This window comes from Lactuca serriola, chromosome 1, assembly GCF_051521515.1.
Source record: "Lactuca serriola cultivar US96UC23 chromosome 1, Lser_US96UC23_V15, whole genome shotgun sequence".
NCBI classification, from domain to species: Eukaryota; Viridiplantae; Streptophyta; class Magnoliopsida; order Asterales; family Asteraceae; genus Lactuca; species Lactuca serriola.
This window is the reverse complement of record NC_136408.1, coordinates 146,216,972-146,237,002: the sequence shown is the minus strand read 5'-3', so window position 1 is coordinate 146,237,002 and position 20,031 is coordinate 146,216,972. Positions and strand designations below refer to the sequence as shown.

The following is a 20,031-nucleotide window of genomic DNA, read 5'->3' as shown; positions in this document are numbered from 1 at the left end:
CTATAGAAAAAAATCCAAAGGAATTTTGTTGGTAGTCAATGAAAATACATATCTTACTTTGAGGTTCAAGCTTGTCACGAGTCTGTCGTCTAATGAAAGCTTCACAACCCCAAACCATGATATGTGCTAAGGAGGGAACCTTCTTTGTCCACATCTCATGAGGTGTTTTGGTAGCCTTCTTAGTTGGGAAAATTAAGAATATAGGCGGTAGTCTCTAAGGTATACCCCCATAATGATATTGAAGCTCGACTCATCATGGAACGAACCATGTCTAACAAGGTTCGATTGCGCCTCTCAGCCACACCATTAAGTTGTGGTGTCATAGGAGGTGGCACTTGTGAAACTATTCCACATTCCTTGAGGTAGTCGTGGAACTCGATACTAAAATGCTCACCGTCTCTATCGGATCTAAGCATCTTTATCTTCCTGCCCATTTGTTTCTTGACATCATGCTTAAACTCCTTGAACTTTTCAAAGGTTTCTGGCTTACACTTGATAAAGTAGATATAACCATATCTGCTATAATCATTCCTAAAAGTCACAAAGAATAGATTAGCATCCCTTGTGGTCGATCTGAAGGGCCTACACACATCTGTGTGTATGAGGTCCAACATACCTTCGCATCTTTCATAAGATCCATTTAAAGGTGATTTTGTCATCATACCCAATAGACAAGATTTGCATGTATCATCTGACCTTAAGTTAAATGATTCCAACACTCCATCCTTTTGGAGTTGGGCAATGTGTTTTTTTTTAACATGTCCAACACGACAAAATAACAAGCACTCTTTGTCTATACCATTAAATGAATCGATTGGAAATTCATTATTGCCTAAACTATCTACATCCATCACAGTTTCATACACACCATCACAAGGTAAAGCTTCAAAATAAAAAAAATACCATTCTTATAAGCAGAAATAGAAAAATTCTCGTCATTAAAAGAATATCTAAAAACAATGCCTGAAAGGAAATAATGTTTTGTGCCATTTCTGACGAGTAGCAACAATTCAATAAATATAAACTAACTCCATCATTAACCACTAGAGTATAAACTCCAATCTTGGTGACAGGTGAAGATCATCTTTTCCCCATGATCAAGTTTATTCTAGCATGCTCCATGTCGTCACTTATTCTTAGCCCCTACAAATTAGAAAAAATGTGAATACCACATCATGTATCAAAGAACCAAGAACGAGAAGACGATGAGTTATTAGATAAGATAATGTATATACATGCCGAAGTTGACTCATGTCCTCACTTCTTCTTAGCCCTAAAAATAAGAACAAATGTGAATACCATATCTTGTATCAAGGACCCAAGAACGAGAAGATGATGAGTTAATAGATAAGATAGTGTATATACCTGCCGAAGTTGGCTTCACCTTGCCATCTTTGATATCTTGCAAGTATTTTTGGCAGCTTTGTTTCTGATGCCCTTTGTCATTGCAATAGAATCAAGTGGCCTCTTTGGGATCAAAGTCAAGGGGAACATTAGAACTGGATTTTCCTTTGGGTCCACTAATTGATGACCCATCTTGAGACTTTCCCTTCCAATTTTGCTTAGGAGGACCTTTCCTCTTTTTCCCTTTCCCTTGCCAAATGGCCAGAACTGTAGTAGTAGTAGTAGTAGTAGTAGGAGTGGAGGAAAAACTCTTTCCCTTCATTCCCGCTATAGCTATTTGCAGGAGGTTTTGTAGTTGAGACAAAGTTGTATCATTATTGTTCAAATGATAGGTCACAACATCTTGAAAGGCATAATTCTTTCACAACCAATTCTTTTTTTTTTTTTTCAATATTTTAACTTATTTAAATGTGTTGTCAAATCTTTTGTTATCATGGACTCAAGCTCATCGAAGAAGGTGGGACTAAGGTGCCTTTTGTTATTTTTTCATTTATTATTTATACATCATTTATCTTTTCAAGCTGGGGTGGGGTGGTGAACTGTGTACTTTCACGATTTCATTGAATGAGCAGCTTAACTATTGTTTTTAATGATTACTATTACTATCATAACAGTTTTGTGACAAATGTTTTGTTTCTTTTTTTAATTGTAGGAGTTCATAGAGACAAAACTTAATCCAGTAAACTATTATATGGATGTATCTTATCGATTTGATATTATTTACTATGTTTTAAGGCCTATATTACTCAACATGTTTCCTCCCTGTTGACATCCAAGTTTTTTAGGGCTAAATGCAATAAATAGCAATGTACTTTCATTTGTTGGTTTATTGTAATATCTCCCCATCATTCATTTTTGTTACACCATTGTACTTTCAGTTCTTTTTGTGACCATGGCACAGGACATTGAAAAATCTACCTAAGTATAATATTTTATTTATAATTTTTATTATTAAGATATTATACTTTGAGAAGCCTACCTACTTATAGTGGTAAAATTCTCTTTGTATCTGGATGCACATGGGCATAATTGGGTTGAATTCTCGAAATAGGATGGTGTAATATGATGATTTTAAAGTAGAATGTTATAATTATTTAAATACATATATTTCTAGTGTTTAGCATGTAGTTAGGCATTTCTTACCGTGTTAACAGCTGCCCTCCCCCAAGTATTTTTAGGTTGAAGACAAACGATATCAACTTGTTTATTACAACATCCTATTTCCATTATTTTCATTATAATATTGTACTTTTAATGTTTTTATTATCAAGGAATTATATTCTAACATTGTACCTTTGTTTTTTTTATATGGACGTTATACTTTAAAAAATCTATCCAATTACAGCAGTGTACTAAGATAAGATTGCTATACTTTGGTAGAGTTTTCAAACTACAATGTTGTAATAGGAAGAAATGGAAGTATAATGCTATAATTAACAAATCAATGTAACTATATTGTTATCTCATGCATTTAATGGCAAAATGTAGGGTCCCAAGTACACATTCATTTTCTCGGTAACCCACCATAGAAGGGAAGCATCCAAGGGTTCTGTTTTGATGATGCTTCTGTCATTGTAATTCGGATAATTAAACTAGGTCTTACATGACCAAGCCTATGTTCTCTCTTTTACAAAACAAGGGTATAAACGTCATTTCCAAGCATACTTGCCACTAGATCAATAGCACATTTGATGTTTCACCATGCCCTTAACTCATATAGTGGTGCCCATATGGCAAGAGTTTGTAGCCTAGAAATCATTGCTGGAAAGTGCAACAACGTAAATTTTCAAAATAATTTTTCATTTTTAAAACATTCATTCATTCATAAAATAATGTCAAACACATTACATCAAATGTTATTGTCACAAAACATCTCAGAATCTCTACAAAAACTCCAATGCGTGTGTGTACGAATCATGCCGGCACCTTTCCGCGCTCATCACTAGTACCTGAAACACATAACACAACAACTGTAAGCATAAATGCTTAGTGAGTTCCCCAAAATACCACATACAACACATACGCCACCCGAGGCTATAATACTACCCTCCGGTCGATGTGTCTCAGCGGGACCCTCCAGTCCCGTAGCTCGTTGGACCCTCTGGTCCGGTCATAGCTCGTTGGACCCACCGGTCCGGTCTATATCATCATACAACATACAAATATCACATAGCACATAATCTTATACATAACACATAAGACCCTCTGGTCATCGTATAGTACCACTCTAGGTAACGTATAGTGAGAAGACTCGCCTCGATGTCTCGGTAAATACCTGACTCTGAGGAAGTGTGATCTAGCCTCCACCTAATCACATAAAGTAATACTCTCATAAATACAACTGTACTCAACCCTAAAAGTCAACAAGGTCAACGGTCAAACTTTGACCTGACTCGTCGAGTGCACTAGGGCAACTCGGCGAGTCTACACGTGTCCATTGACTCTCTTAGACCCTCTCTTGGCACGTCCAGTACTTCCCTTGACTCGATGAGTTCCACCTGGCATGAATCGCGGGGCCACCCCGACTCAACTCGCCGAGTCTCAAGAACAACTCGGCAAGTTCCAACTTGAACTCAGACCCCCGACTCTCCCTGACTCAGCGGGTCATTCCCCCAACTCGACAAGTCCACTCACTAAGTGATTAACGGGCAACCTTCATACTACTCGCCGAGTCTGTTCTTCGGACTCGGCGAGTTCATGCCATGCACAAACTCAATACAACTTCTGAGGTCAGATCTGTTCCATACAATCATAGATCTGGCCTCCCCAAGCATGATAATCACGTAAAGTTCGGACCTTGACACATATATAACATATAAATGGTCCAAAATGATGATTTAGCCCCAAAAATGACATTCCAAGCTCATGGCTCCCAAATGACTCATAAAGCTCCAAGGGTTAAGGTCTTTGGACCTCTTTGGGTCCAGATCCAGAACACAAACTCGAGAAGGGACCAAATACTCCACTTAATCATCCTCTAAAAGGGTTAGAAAACCCTAACACTAAGAATCAACACCAAAACTGAAAAAGGTCCGAGAATAATACCTCAATACAATATCTATGAGCTCAAAAACCACCAAAATCGCACCTCCTTCAGCCTCCTCTTGCCTTGAACACTTCCTTCTTGCAAAAACACCCACAAAAGTTCAAGATTGGCCTCTCCTTCCTCACAAACGCTCTACATCTCTTTAGGGTTTCACTCTGGGGGTTGGTGGCCGCAAATGATGGCCATAAGGCCCTTTAAATAGGTCTCAAACCCCAGAAATTAGGGTTTCATTAAACAGCGTGGACTCGCCGAGTCCACTCATGAACTCGCCGAGTCCAGCTCTGAACCCGCGTACAATTCCGCGACCATACGCGGCGAGTCTAAACGCCAACTCGCCGAGTCTCCCCTCAACACCCAAAAATAAAAGAACAAAACATCATACCTAAGAATCCGGATGTTACAATTCTCCCCCACTAGAATCAGACTTCGCCCTCGAAGTCTTACTCTGCAAACAACTCCGGATGCTGCTCCCGCATCTCACGCTCTGGTTCCCAAGTAAACTTTGACCCTTTCCGATGCTGCCACTGGACCTGCACTAGAGGCACTTCCTTGTTCCTCAAAACCTTGATCTTCCGATCCCTGATCGTCACTGGTCTCTCAACATAATTCAGGCTCACATCCACCTGAATATCTTCTAGTGGCACCACTACCGACTCGTCAGCTATACACTTTCGCAACTGCGACACGTGGAAAGTGTCATGAATCTGACCCAACTCTGCTGGCAATTCCAAACGATAGGCTACCCTGCCTACCCTCGCGATGACCCTGAAAGGACCAATATGTCGGGGCCCCAACTTGCCCCTCTTCCTGAATCGGATAACTCCTTTCCAAGGAGAGACCTTCAGGAGCACGAACTCACCGACCTGAAATTCGAGCTCGGACCGACGCCTGTCCGCATAACTCTTCTGACGACTCTGAGCGGTCAACAACCTCTGTCTGACCTGCTGGATCTGCTCTGTCGTCTGAAGCACAATCTCGGTGCTGCCCATCACACGCTGCCCTACCTTTCCCCAGCAAATAGGGGTTCGACACCTCCTTCCATACAACAGATCAAAGGGTGGCATGCCAATGCTCGAATGATGGCTATTGTTATAAGAAAACTCCGCCAAGGGCAAATACATGTCCCAACTCCCGCCAAAATCCAACACACATGCCTGGAGCATGTCCTCGAGCGTCTGAATCGTCCGCTCACTCTGCCCATCGGTCTGTGGGTGGTATGCGGTACAAAAATGCAGTTTCGTACCCAACTCCTCATGAAACGTCTTCCAGAATCTGGAAGTGAAACGTACATGTCAATCTGAGACAATGGAGATCGGCACTCCATGTCGCGATACCACCTCTCTCACGTACAGCTCTGCCAACTTCTCCGCAGAAGAGCTCTCACTGATGGCCAGGAAGTGAGCACTCTCCGTCAATCTGTCCACAATCACCCAAATCGCATCGACGCCCCTCGCGGGCCTCAGCAATTTGGTGATGAAGTCCATGGTAATCTGTTCCCATTTCCACTCGGGAATCTCTAATGGCTGCAACTTACCATGTGGACGTTGGTGCTCGACCTTCACCCTGCGACAAGTCAAGCACCTCTCTACAAACCATGCGACATCCCTCTTCATACCGGGCCACCAATAATCCTTTTTCAGGTCCAAATACATCTTAGTGGCCCCGGGATGGATCGATAATTTCGATTGATGAGCCTCCTCCATCAATATGGTACGCGTTCCGCCCACGGACGGTACCCAAATCCGACCCTGAAATGTTATAAGCCCCTGGCTATCGGTAACCAATTCCGATACTAATCCAACAACTCGCTCTATCTTCTGGCTTTACAGCCTCAGCCTGGGCCCCACGAATAACATCCAACACCGGGGTCATCACTGTCAATCTCAAACAGACATCTCGAAATGGGGCGCCCTCCACCCTACGGCTCAATGCATCGGCTACAACATTAGCCTTGCCCGGGTGGTACAGGATCTCACAATCATAATCCTTGACCACATCCAACCACCTCCTTTGGCGCATATTCATGTTGGGCTAGTCCATCAAATATTTCAAGCTCTTATGGTCCGTGTATATCGTACACCGAACCCCATATAGATAATGTTGCCAGATCTTGAGAGCGAACACTACCGCTCCCAACTCCAAATCATGAGTGGGGTACCTCGACTCATGAGGCTTAAGCTGTCTCGATGCATATGTAATCACATGCCCCCTCTGCATAAGCACCGCTCCCAAACCGGATATTGATGCATCACAATATATTACATAATCTTCCATCCCTTCCGGAAGGGCTAACACTGGGGCTACACATAATCTCTGGCGAAGTGTCTCGAACGAGGTCTGCTGCTCCGGACCCCAAGAAAACGCAACACCCTTCCGGGTCAACTTGGTGAGTGGCACGACGATCTTGGAGAAATACTTAATAAATCTTTGATAATAGCCGGCCAAACCAAGAAAACTCCTGATCTCGGTGGGTGATCTCGGCACCTCCCACCTCATGACCGCCTCAATCTTGGCCGGATCGACCAATATCCCATTCTGGTTAACGAGGTGCCCCAGAAACTGAACCTCTCGTAACTAGAACTCATACTTGGAGAACTTGGCATAAAGCCTCTCCGATCTCAGAACTCCGAGAATCTCCCTCAAATGCTCTTCATGCTACTCTCGGGATCTCGAATACACCAATATGTCGTCGATGAACACGATCACTGAATGATCCAACATCAGTCTGCACACCATGTTCATGAGATCCATGAACACCGCCGGTGCATTGGTGAGTCCGAAAGGCATCACCACGAACTCGTAATTCCCATAACAAGTCCGGAATGCTGTCTTCTGGACGTCCTCCTCTTGCACCTCACCTGATGATAACCAGACCTCAAATCGATCTTTAAGAACCAAGATGCTCCCTACAACTGATCGAACAAATCATCGATCATCGGCAAAGGGTAACGGTTCTTGACCGTTAGCTTATTCAACTCACGATAATCAATGCACATCCGGTGCGAACCATCCTTTTTCTTGACGAAAAGGGTAGGGCGCTCCCATTGGCGAGCTGCTCGGCCTGATAAACCCCTTTCCTAACAGCTCCTGAAGCTGCGAGGATAACTCCTGCATCTCCGGAGGCGCAAGGCGATAAGGCGCCTTGGCGATAGGCCCAGCTCCCGGAAACAACTCAACACCGAACTCTACGTGCCTCTCCAGAGGCACACCCGACAACTCCTCAGGAAACACATTCAGAAACTCATGCAGTATCGGGACATCATCAATTGTCTTCGGTCTCTCTGAATCAACCCTCGCATCCATCACATATGCCACAAATCCCCTACAGCCCTGCTGTAGACTCTGTCTCGCTCTGGCGGCCGAACAAAATGTTGACCCCGTACGTGTACCCTCGTCGTACACTGTAAGAACTCCCCCACTAGGGCCTCGAATCATCACCAATTGATGCTCGCAGTCTATCACAACTCCTTATTGGCTCATCCAATCCATACCCACTATAACACACACGTCCCCTATCGCGACCGGAACCAAATCTATTGGGAACTCCACACCGAAGATCTCAAGGACACATCCTCGAATCACATCTGAAGCATACATTGCTCGCTCATCAGCTATGGAAACTCGCAGAGGCCGATCCAACGCCTCTCGACGGACACTAATATGCTGACTAAATGCTACGGAAACAAACGACCGACTCGCACCCGAATCAAATAATACCAACGTAGGCACATAACTCACAAGGAAAGTACCTACGCATATCATCATATAAGCATAAAAACTCAACTCGAACAAAAGATGAAAAGAGAATACATACCAACCACAACATCGGGCACCGCGCGGACGTCCTCCGCGGTCAACTGAAATGCTCTCCCACGAGCCTTCGGGGCCTCGACCTTCACCGGCCGAACCTCAGTAGTCCTAACAGCGGGCGCAGATCCCTACGCTGATCCCTGAAGAATCTGCTGGCACTCGGCCTTCCGATGGCCGGTCTGGTTGTAATGAAAGCAAACCGAAAATCCCTTGGGGCATATCGCGAGGTATGCCCCTCCTTCCGATACTTGTAGCACACCCCAGCCCTGCACGACCCCTCGTGACTCTTACCGCACTTCTCACAAGTACGGCCCTTCACGCCCCCAGACCTCGAATCAGCAAGTCTAGCCCGCTTGGTTGTCAGCTGAGACTGAGCTGGCCGCCGATCCATCCTCTGAGACTCGGCCTCCACCCTGGCATGAGTCTCCAGCTCAATCTCCCTCTTCCGAGCATTTTCCTGGAGCTCAGCAAATGTCCGGTAAGTCGAGTTCACCACGAACTCCCGAATATCTCTTCTCAGCACACTCAGATAACGGCTCATACGAGCCTACTCAGACGACACCTGCTCAGGGCAAAACATCGCCCTCTCATGAAACTTCCTGGTGATGAGTGTTACAGAATCATTACCCTGCTTGAGGGTCAAGAACTCCTGAATCAACCGTTCCCTCTCCACCGGGTGAACATACTCCTCTCTGAACATAGCAGTGAACCTCTCCCAGGTCACCTCGGAAATCTCAGCCAAAGTGAAGTTCGCCGTCACGAACTTCCACCAATCCTTCGCTCCCAGGTGGAGCTGGTTCAAGGCGAACCGAACCCTCAAATGCTCTGGACAAGAACACGTAAAGAAACACCCCTCAATGTCAGACATCCACCTCATAGAGGCAATCGAGTCCTGCATCTCGTCGAACTCTGGTGGCTTCGTGTTGCTGAACTCCCGGAACAACAACGAGTCAACTCCATGAGGTCTGGCAGCAGCAACCTCAGTCAATGATGCGTACCGCTCATCAAAAGTCTCAATCAACGTGGTCTTGATGTCCCCAAACATCTCGGGAATCTCAGCCCGAATGGCAGCAACAACCTCCCCATGAATCAATCGACGGATCTCCTCGTCGCTGACACCACTGCTCTCAGGTGTGTGTCGAGTCCCAACCATGATGCCTCTGAAATACAACAAAAATTATCAGAGACTCGATCGAGCATACAAATGCTCTATGACGCAACCCTACTTGTCCTCCGTTGTCCAAAAGATTCTTACTTGGAATGCTCACTGATCCGATGTCTTTAGTAGTACGGGCCTAATACTACTGACCACACCGCATCAGCATTCACTCCAAGTCCTCCTCCTTGGATCTTGGATTACAAGTACCCTATTCTCATGAGCTCGTAACTGCTATCTACTCGCTCTCAAAGCATCTCAGCAGCAGAAATCTCCTAGGCTAAGGCATAACAAATCAGGCCACTCTAGTCCTATTATGTATACCTAGCCTACTCTAGCATGCATAACAAAACATATCTCATAACACATAATGTAAGGGTACTTTTGGTGATTCACCGTTCGGGCACTGGCTGATCGTACACACGGCTCCGCTCTATTTGTCTCAAAACTCTTTTTACTCTTTTCAAAAGTTTTACTTTGTTATCAAGATTTTCCTCAAATCCTCAGTTTGAGTTTAGATACGCCAGAAGATGCATCCGAATCCCTCAAACCAAGGCTCTGATACCAACTTGTAACAACGTAAATTTTCAAAATAATTTTTCATTTTTAAAACATCCATTCATTCATAAAATAATGTCAAACACATTACATCAAATGTTATTGTCACAAAACATCTCAGAATCTCTACAAAAAATCCAATGCGTGTGTGTACGAATCATGTCGGCGCCTTTCCGCGCTCATCACTAGTACCTGAAACACATAACACAACAACTGTAAGCATAAATGCTTAGTGAGTTCCCCAAAATACCACATACAGCACATACGCCACTAGAGGCTATAATACAACCCTCCGGTCGATGTGCAGCGGGACCCTCCAGTCCCGTAGCTCGTTGGACCCTCTGGTCCGGTCATAGCTCGTTGGACCCTCCGGTCCGGTCTATATGATCATACAACATACAAATATCACATAGCACATAATCTCATACATAACACATAAGACCCTCTGGTCATCGTATAGTACCACTCTAGGTAACGTATAGTGAGAAGACTCGCCTCGATGTCTCGGTAAATACCTGACTCTGAGGAAGTGTGATCTAGCCTCCACCTAATCACATAAAGTAATACTCTCATAAATACAACTGTACTCAACCCTAAAAGTCAACAAGGTCAACGGTCAAAATTTGACCCGACTCGTCGAGTGCACTAGGGCAACTCGGCGAGTCTACACGTGTCCACTGACTCTCTTAGGCCCTCTTTTGGCACGTCGAGTACTTCGCTTGACTCGACGAGTTCCACCTGGCATGAATCGCGGGGCCACCCCGACTCAACTCGCCGAGTCTCAAGAACAACTCAGCGAGTTCCAACTTGAACTCAGACCCCTGACTCACCGAGTCATTCCCCCAACTCGACAAGTCCATTCACTAAGTGATTAACGAGCAACCTTCATACTACTCGCCAAATCTATTCTTCGGACTCGGCGAGTTCATGCCATGCACAAACTCAATACAACTTCTGAGGTCAGATCTGTTGCATACAATCATAGATTTGGCCTCCCCAAGCATGAAAATCACGTAAAGGTCGGACCTTTACACATATATAACATATAAATGGTCCAAAATGATGATTTAGCCCGAAAAATGACATTCCAAGCTCATGGCTCCCAAATGACTCATAAAGCTCCAAGGGTTAAGGTCTCTGGACCTCTTTGGGTCCAGATCCAGAACACAAACTCGAGAAGGTACCAAATACTCCACTTAATCATCCTCTAAAAGGGTTAGAAAAGCCTAACACTAAGAATCAACACCAAAACTGAAGAAGGTCCGAGAATAATACCTCAATACAATCTCTATGAGCTCAAAAACCACCAAAATCGCACCTCCTTCAGCCTCCTCTTGCCTTGAACACTTCCTTCTTGCAAAAACACCCACAAAAGTTCAAGATTGGCCTCTCCTTCCTCACAAACGTTCTACATCTCTTTAGGATTTCACTCTGGGGGTTGGTGGCCGCAAATGACGGCCATAAGGTCCTTTAAATAGGTCTCAAACCCCAGAAATTAGGGTTTCATTAAATAGCGTGGACTCGCTGAGTCCTACTGTGAAATCGCGTACAAATCCGCGACCATACTCGGCGAGTCTAAACGCCAACTCGCCGAGTCTCCCCTCAACACCCAAAAATAAAAGAACTAAACATCATACCTGGGAATCCGGATGTTACAGAAAGGTGATGTCATCATTGGAAGTGTTTATTTTGTATGTAGTCTTAACATGGTAGTGTTGGATAATGTTAGAATGTTTAGTCATTAATTATAATTATGATAAATAAAGGGTACTTAATTGTAATATTCATCTCTATATATAAAGATCATATGTAATCCTTTTTTGTTAATAAAAACTTACGCTTTTACTTGGTATCAGAGCTAAGTTTCTCAGCCGCCAGAAAATCCTAACCCTAATCCACCAAAACACAAAGTTGTAGCTGTTTCAATCGATCATGGCAACCATTATCGCCTTCAGTGCTACAGAGAAAACAAGTCATAACACCCACAAGTTCGCCTTCACCCTCTCTCTTACTAATTATGGTTTGTGGAAAGCAATGGTTGAACCATTACTTACCACCAATCATCTAATCGGTTATGTGGATGATACTATCCAATGTCCAGAACAGAAAATCACCACAAAAACTGTTGTAACAGATAACCCTAGTTATCCACGTTGGGTTGCTAATGATGCACATGTCGGATGTTTATTCTGTCAACCATCTCTGAAGCTTCTTTTCAACATGTTCAAGGTATGTCCTCTAGAGATCTGTGGCTATCATTAGAACGTACATATGCCCCCAATACCGCCTCCAGTGAATACACCTTAAAAACCCAGCTCCTTTGAATAGAGATGAAAGGTGACGAAACGCCACTCAAATACCTTAGTCGCGCAATGGAATATGCATCTGCTTTGGCTAATGTTGGTGAACCCATGAACGATAAGGATTTGGTTATGCTCACCATCTCAGGCTTACGAGATGAATACAACGGTTTAAAATCAAACCTCTTGGCTCGATAACCACCAGTCACCTTTAATGATTTGCATGGTCTATTATCTGACCATGATTATATGATCAACAAATCAGCTTCACTGTCCACTTCTGCATCACCACAAGTGTTCACTGCTCATTCTGGAGGCAACTCAACTAACCAGTTACCTGATCTTACAGCAATCCAGTCATAACTCAGCAGTCTATATATGCTAGCCTCTCAGTTAGGGTATCAACTAAGCCCTATTGGCTCACAAAACACTCGACCACAAGTCAACTATGCATCTCGCTCTTCAAACAATTGAAACAATCGTTGAGGAAATTCTCGTGGGAACTCACGAGGTCACTTTTCCAACCGTGATCATGACAACAAACCTTCAAGTTGCCAGTTTCAATGGGCTTCAACTCAAAATACGGTATATGGTCATTACAACCGATGTGGTATAGGTAACCTGCCGTCTCAGTGCCCTAATCAGTCCTGGTCCAGCCCTCAAGCTAATTTTGCCAACTGTTCAGAACGTAGATCCACTTCAGCAACAACTTGGTGTCCGATAACAATGTAAATTTTGAATTTTACTCTTCTTATTTTGTTGTGAAGGACGAGTCTACCCACACTATCCTACTTTCGGGTCCAACTGTCAACGGCCTCTACTCACTCCGTCTTCCCAACTCAAGTCCATTCCCAAGATTGCCTTCACAACATCCGGAGTCTCTTCCATTGTCTGGCACCAACGTCTTGGTCATCCACATCAACGTGTCTTCAATAATATTATTTCTAGTTGTTCTTTACCTGTTTCATCTAAACTTAGTTCTCTATGTACCCCTTGTCAATTGGACAAATCTTCAAAACTTCCATTGTATAAGTACTTTTTGTAGCAATAAAATTTTGTATTTAGTTTAATGTGATGTTTGGGGACCCTCTCCCACTGTTTTTTGATGGTTATCACTTTTTGTCTTATGTGTTGATCATTATTCTCGGTACATGTGGTTTTATCCCTTTGCTCACAAAACTGATGTTTACTCCACCTTTAAAAATTTCACCACCATGGTTGAACATCAATTCAATACCAAACTCAAAAGTGTTCAATCTGATTGGGGATGTGAAGTTCGTGCTCACACCCCTTTTCTCACCAAACTTGGCATTGTTAATTGACGCTCCTGTCCTCATACAAATGAACAAAATGGGATCGTTGAGTGTCGTCACCGTCATGTTGTGGAAACTGGCCTAGCGTTACTTGCCCAATCTCACCTTCCCCAATGCTTCTGGTTATTTGCTTTTGACACTGCAGTTTATCTCATAAATTGTTTGCCGTCCAGAATTTCCTCAAACAAGTCCCCATTTTAGCATGTTTACAATCGACAACCCGATTATTTCTTTCTTCGAGTTTTTGGTTGTCAATGCTTCCATCATCTTCGTCCTTACAATAGTCACAAACTTGATTTCTGTTCCAGACCGTGTGTCTTCCTCGGCTAATAGCCCTATCCATCATAGTTACCGTTGTTTCGACCCTCAAACCGAACGTGTATATATCGTTCGTCATAAAACAACCTCTTGGACTGCCAGCAAACAAAAGACGGTTTGAAGATCGTCTACTAGATCTGAGGATAAAGCCCTTGCTGATACTATTACATAACTAATTTGGGATCGAATCTTGTCTCTTGGACTGCCCACAAACAAAAGACGGTTTCAAGAGCATCTACTAAATCTGAATATAAAGCCCTTGCTGATACTGTTGCAGAACTAATTTGGTTAAAGGCTCTTTTACATGAACTAGGGACAACAGTCACATCCACTGCGGTTCTCTGGTGTGATAACCTAGGAGCCACCTATCCCTCAGCCAATCGTGTGTTTCATGCCCGTACTAAACACGTTGAGGTTGATTTCCACTTTGTTCGTGAGCAGGTAGCAAAAGGTCATCTGAATGTTCAATTAATATCTACGAGTGATCAAATGGTGGATATTTTTACAAAGCCATTATCTTCTCAGCGATTCCAGTTCTTGAGGTCCAAGTTAAGTTGCAGGTCGTTCCCCGCCCTCAACTTGCGGGGGAGTGTTAGAACGTTTAGTCATTAATTATAATTATGATAAATAAAGGGTACTTAGGGGGTGTTTGGGATATCTTTTGAGAGGGCAAAAGGACTTTTGTGAAAAGATAACAGAGAAAAGATGTTTGGTAAAAACTCCTTAAAAGCTCCTTTTGGATTTTTTATAAAAGGAAAACTAAGTTTTTGGAAAAGTCAGGAAAACCTGGCTTTTTGGAACTTTTCCCAAAAGTTCTTTTGCCCTCTGAAAAGATACCCCAAACACCCCCTTAATTATAATATTCATCTCTATATAGAGATCATATGTAATCCTTTTATGTTAATAAAAACTCACGCTTTTACTGATAATGACATGTATAAGTGTTTATTGGACCAATTAGGTTTTTGCATGTCGCATCTTGTGTTGGAGTATCCTGGCCTTTATATTTGTTATTTGGGGTATCTTTTCAGAGGGCAAAAGAACTTTTGGTCGTGCTAAACAAACAGAATGCAGAGTTTTGAAATAGTACAAACCTGTAAGAAAATCTGAAATTATGTATTAAGATGGTGTCAGTTTCTAGAAAATTTGTCAAAATCAATATTTAAAGACGATGAGCTTAACCTAAAACTAAAAGGTCGAAATTTCTGGATTGAAGTCCAAATAGCACACAATATCATTATATGTTCTAGTAATTCTTTCAACAACGGAAAAGGTTATCAGAAACCAATATCAGTGAAAACAAAAAGAAAAAGAAAACACAAAGTTGTTGTAATACAATGCAGATAAAATAAAATAGTTGAAACCTATAGATAACAGTAAGATACAAGTATTCATTCAATTCTTCCTCAAATGGGAACATTGCAACTTAATGGTTAAAGTCCTACAAAAATCTAAAAGCAATTCAACTATCGCACTTATAATTTTTTCTTCTTTTAGTACCGGTTTTGATTATTGGTTAAATGTTGTATTAACAACCAAAACAAGCTTCAAAATTAATGTTACTAAGACTTTAAGTTAATTATCGAAAAAAGAAAAGAAATAAAGAAATTGAAAACTTAAGAAGTATTGCTTTTATACAAAAAGATAACTAAAAGAATTTGTGATATTAAATCTATAAGAAGGGACGTAATAACTATAAAATCCAAAGAAGGATCCAACTCAAAGAACCCTCGTTCACATTTGTCAACAAATACTTATTAATTGTAATAATATTATTAAAATTAGTAAACAGACAGTTTTTGCACTTATTTAAGAGATGGGTGATCAGCAAGGAGATGTCATACATACCTTTTCTACTACCACACTGTTATTGTCAAATTAGAGGGGCCGGATGTTGTCTTAAGATCTGTAATCTTCGGGCATGAAATAGTTTCAAGATATTTAGGGCAGGGGAGGTGTGGTAAGACCTCTGAAAATGATTCCACATCTTTAAAATCCGTGAGCTGTAGAGAAACCAGAGATGGTGGAAGAAGAAAAGATGATGATGAAGGACGTAATAGTATTCCTCACATCATCTTCCACTACAAATGAAACCACTCCTGAATTTTTTCCATATAAATTTAGTTGGACTAGTGAGGTTGGAAAATTCTGCGGGCCCCACTCTGACATGGGCTTATTTAAGCATCCTATAGTTAGTTTGGTCAAATTAGGAGGCCACACCCCACAAGGAAAGGAGTAGCCCATACTTGGACAGACTTCTATCGACAGTTCTTCCAAAGATGTGAGACTTTGAAAATGCTCATGAGGAAATGACTTTAGATTCTTGCAACCATTGATCTCAAGAGATGTTAGGTGTGACCTTGGGAGAAAACCGAAGTCTTTCTCTGGAGAGATGTTATCACAATCACTGACTATTGATTCAGTGAGAGGAGAGGATGGGTGCTCCTGCACTGCTGAGAAGGTCAAGGATGTCAGTGAATCACAATGTCGTATCTCCAACCTCTCAACACTATTTGGACAACTGTAAGTCTCCAGTGTCTCACAAATAATAAACATCACTAGTTTAAGAGAAACCATGGTAATCTCACACGTAACATCTTTCTCGGCTGATGCAACCAACTTTTTACAACATGATACTTCCAACTTCTGTAAACTCACAAGACTCTGCCATGCTTCTGATTCTCGTTCCCACAAGTATCTCAGTTCATCACAACTGTTGATATTTATATGTTCAAGTGCCCCAAGATGCATTAAATCTTCTCCGTGTAGTTGAATAAGTCCTTTGACATCCAATATTTTCAATTCAACAAGTGATGATGACACACCAACCATGCCTTTTAACACCTCTTCGGAACATTCTTCTATATATAAAACCTGGAGTGAAGGTATCAATCCGATTGACACCTCAGCTAATTCTGGACAACTGCTTATAGAGATCTCGTGAAGACGAGGAAATGATCTACGAGTTCCATGTCGGTCGCCACTATTAATCGACCATCTCTGCCAACTTTACATATCTTCAAATTTCAGAACTTCAAGGGATGGAAATGTGATTCCAATAAACGAATTTGTAGGTGCATGAAACTCAAAACCCACAGTCTTCACCTCCTTCATCCTTTCAACACTCAATTTCTTAAGAGACCCTAAACATCCAAGTGTTGGTAACTGTGTACTTCTACAACCACGTAACGTAATCTCTGTTAACTGATCAAACGAGGGATCGCCGATCCAACTAGGAAATCTCGTTCCCTTGTTATATAAAATCTTGAAGATTTTTAACTTGGGATGAGGCCTTAGTTCTTTAAGTACTTCATATTCAATTGTCTCATCCCGAGATTCATCAAACACATTATCACTCCATTCCATCTCCAAAACTTCAAGACCCTTCTTTTGATGTAAGTTGGCATCCTTTGCTTGTATTGAATTTACCACTTTGTCTAGCCCGATAATCGAAAGTTGACCTTGAAGATCGGATAGGCCCTTAAGATCGGATATTTTGAACCCGTAACCTTCTTCAATAAACACCTTGGGTAGAGTTTGTAGACTCATCAAACCACCAATCCCTAAGGGCAACTTGTTCAAATTCGGAGTATCACTTATTTCAAGATGTCGCAGGTTTATTAACTTTGCAAAACTCCTTGGCAAGCTAGATAACTCTTTACAATGATGAACCAACAAGCTTTGTAGATGATAAAGGTCACTCACTTGTTCCGGCAAACATGTGATTTTAGTATAAGAAAAATTAAGATACCGTAGATGCTTGAGACTACCAATGGATTCTGGTACCTTGGTGACCTGTTGGTATATGTAATGGTTTGTATTCAAGCTCATGACACTTAGCACCCTCAGAACCTGTAATCCAGGAAGTAATTTATCAAGAAACTTGTCCAAAAAGTCATCGTTTCTCCAAGAAACTGACATTAGTAAGAAAGTTCACAAGTGTTTAGCTCTTTCTAATCCATTGAGCTTTCTATATGATCCAGATCTTAGACCTACAAGTGAAAAGTGACGAAACTTCTCAAAAGTTTCATTCGTGACATCAGATACATCCATTTCACCATCCAATCTAAAGGAAAACTCTCCTGCAACACTTGTGGCCAAATCATTTATCATGTCATGCATTGTGTATCCTAACTCGTCATTCATTGATTGTTGAAAAAAGGACCTTGACTTTGGCTCTTCAAAGTACTGATGACCTAAAAGTTCCATTGACTTGTTTCCTTTTGATTGGGACAAAAATCCTTCTGCCACCCACAATAAGACTAATTTATTCTTGTCAAACACATAGTCCTTGGGAATTAAGGAGCAGTATGCAAATAATTGCTTCAAATGTGGAGGGAGATGATAGTAGCTTATTCTTAGAGCCGGAAGAATCTCACCCCCATCCTCTATATCCCATATCTCACTCTTCAACAATTTCTCCCATTCATCGCCATCTCTATTTCCCTTCACAACCCTCCCAAGTGTTTTCAAAGCCAAAGGCAATCTTCCACATTTCTGCACCATACATTCCCCAAGCAACTTAAGTGTTGGATGTTTGTCAAAGTTTTTTTCACCTAAAGCCTGTTGAGCAAATAATGATAGAGCATCTTCATTTGACAAAACGTCCAGCCCATAAACTTCTTTCAAGTCCATCACTGATGCAACCTTTGTACTCCTGATTGTGGCAATAACTCTACTTCCAGATGCCCCTACAAGAAGAGGACTTTGGAGGAGTTCCCACTTTCTATGGTCTTCGTTTTCCAGACATCGTCTAGAACAAGTAAGAACCTCTTATTTGATAGATTTTCTTTGAGGGCCACATGCAGCAGATTGAGATTAGCAAAGTCTTTGTTTGTTCCGGTTAATACTTGGAAGATAGCCTTGCTAATGTTAAACACATTGAACTCTTCAGAAACACAAACCCATGCGCTGACTTCAAAGTGACCTTTCACTTTCTCCTCGTTGTACAAAACTTTGGCAAGAGTGGTTTTCCCAATTCCACCCATACCCACTATCGACACAATGCTCACATTTTGATCACTTTCTTCATTCCCCAACAACTTCCGTAACAATGCCTCTTTATCCCCTTCCCTACCCATGACTTTGGACTCATCAACCAATGAATTTTCCTCCAACCGTCTTTCTACCATATTTGAGCTTTCAACATTCACATTCAAACCCAGACTATTTTTCAGCACAATAAGATCATCCAATTTGGTGGTGATCTCGTCTAGTCTAGAGCTTATCTTCTGACCATACATAATATTGCGAGGAGTGAAATTAGTACAACAATTTAGGATGATCTTTAATACCTTACTGGTGCTGGTACTAGCATGAGCTTCTTGATTCAACTTGCGTCGCAGAGCTTCGGTCGCCAAATCATGGAGCACATCGTCTATGTGGTAAGTCAAATCCTGGAGATTGTTTACCCACAGTTGAACAGCTCTCTGTTTTATCTTCTGCTGGCTTGCATCAGCAAGGACGGCTTGGATCATGGGCAAGGTGTTCTTCCATTTGTTCAGATGAGAATCATTCCCTTTGGATCGAGCCAGCTTCATCAAATCACCAGAGATAAGCTTCTCACACAGCACAGTGATAACTGCAGTAGCAGCGATTTCAGCCATTGGAATCCGGAAAAGGGAAAATCGTTTTTGAAGGTTTTGATTTCAGAAGGATGAGCAGATAAGAAGAAAGAGGATGGACCGACTTTTAGAAGCAAAAGGGTTGACAAATATATAAAAGGATTTTTCCAGACATTTTCATCATCCACTGAAAAAATAATGGAAAGAAAATATACCCTCGTTAAATAGACTTCCACTTTAATTTATAGAGGATGCAGGAACAAAACGAGCGAACCCTTCTTCCTCCTTCGGCCCTGTTCTTCCGCAGCCGCTGCATCCTGTCGGAAAAGGAGATTCCGAAGTTTTCATGAAAGTATTCGATTTGAGAGAGGTGGATGTGTTTGTTACTCTTTGAAATACCGATTATGGCCCGGAGGAAGTAGAGGATGGGGCGGAGGCGGGTTTTGACGTCAGAGGTGAGGAGCCTTGGGCGGCAGTGGATGACTCGCCGGAGGTGATGGCTCCGGACGTGGGATTCGTGGAGGAGGAAGGTGCTTGTGGAGTTGTGGAGATGATGGAGGGA

At 42.2% G+C, this 20,031-nt stretch overlaps 1 pseudogene; it reads right to left on the bottom strand.

The window, feature by feature from the left end:
- Positions 1 to 15,761: 15,761 nt before the first annotated feature.
- Positions 15,762 to 19,544, bottom strand: LOC145062515 (putative disease resistance RPP13-like protein 1; annotated as a pseudogene).
- Between the last annotated feature and the right edge of the window lie 487 nt (positions 19,545 to 20,031).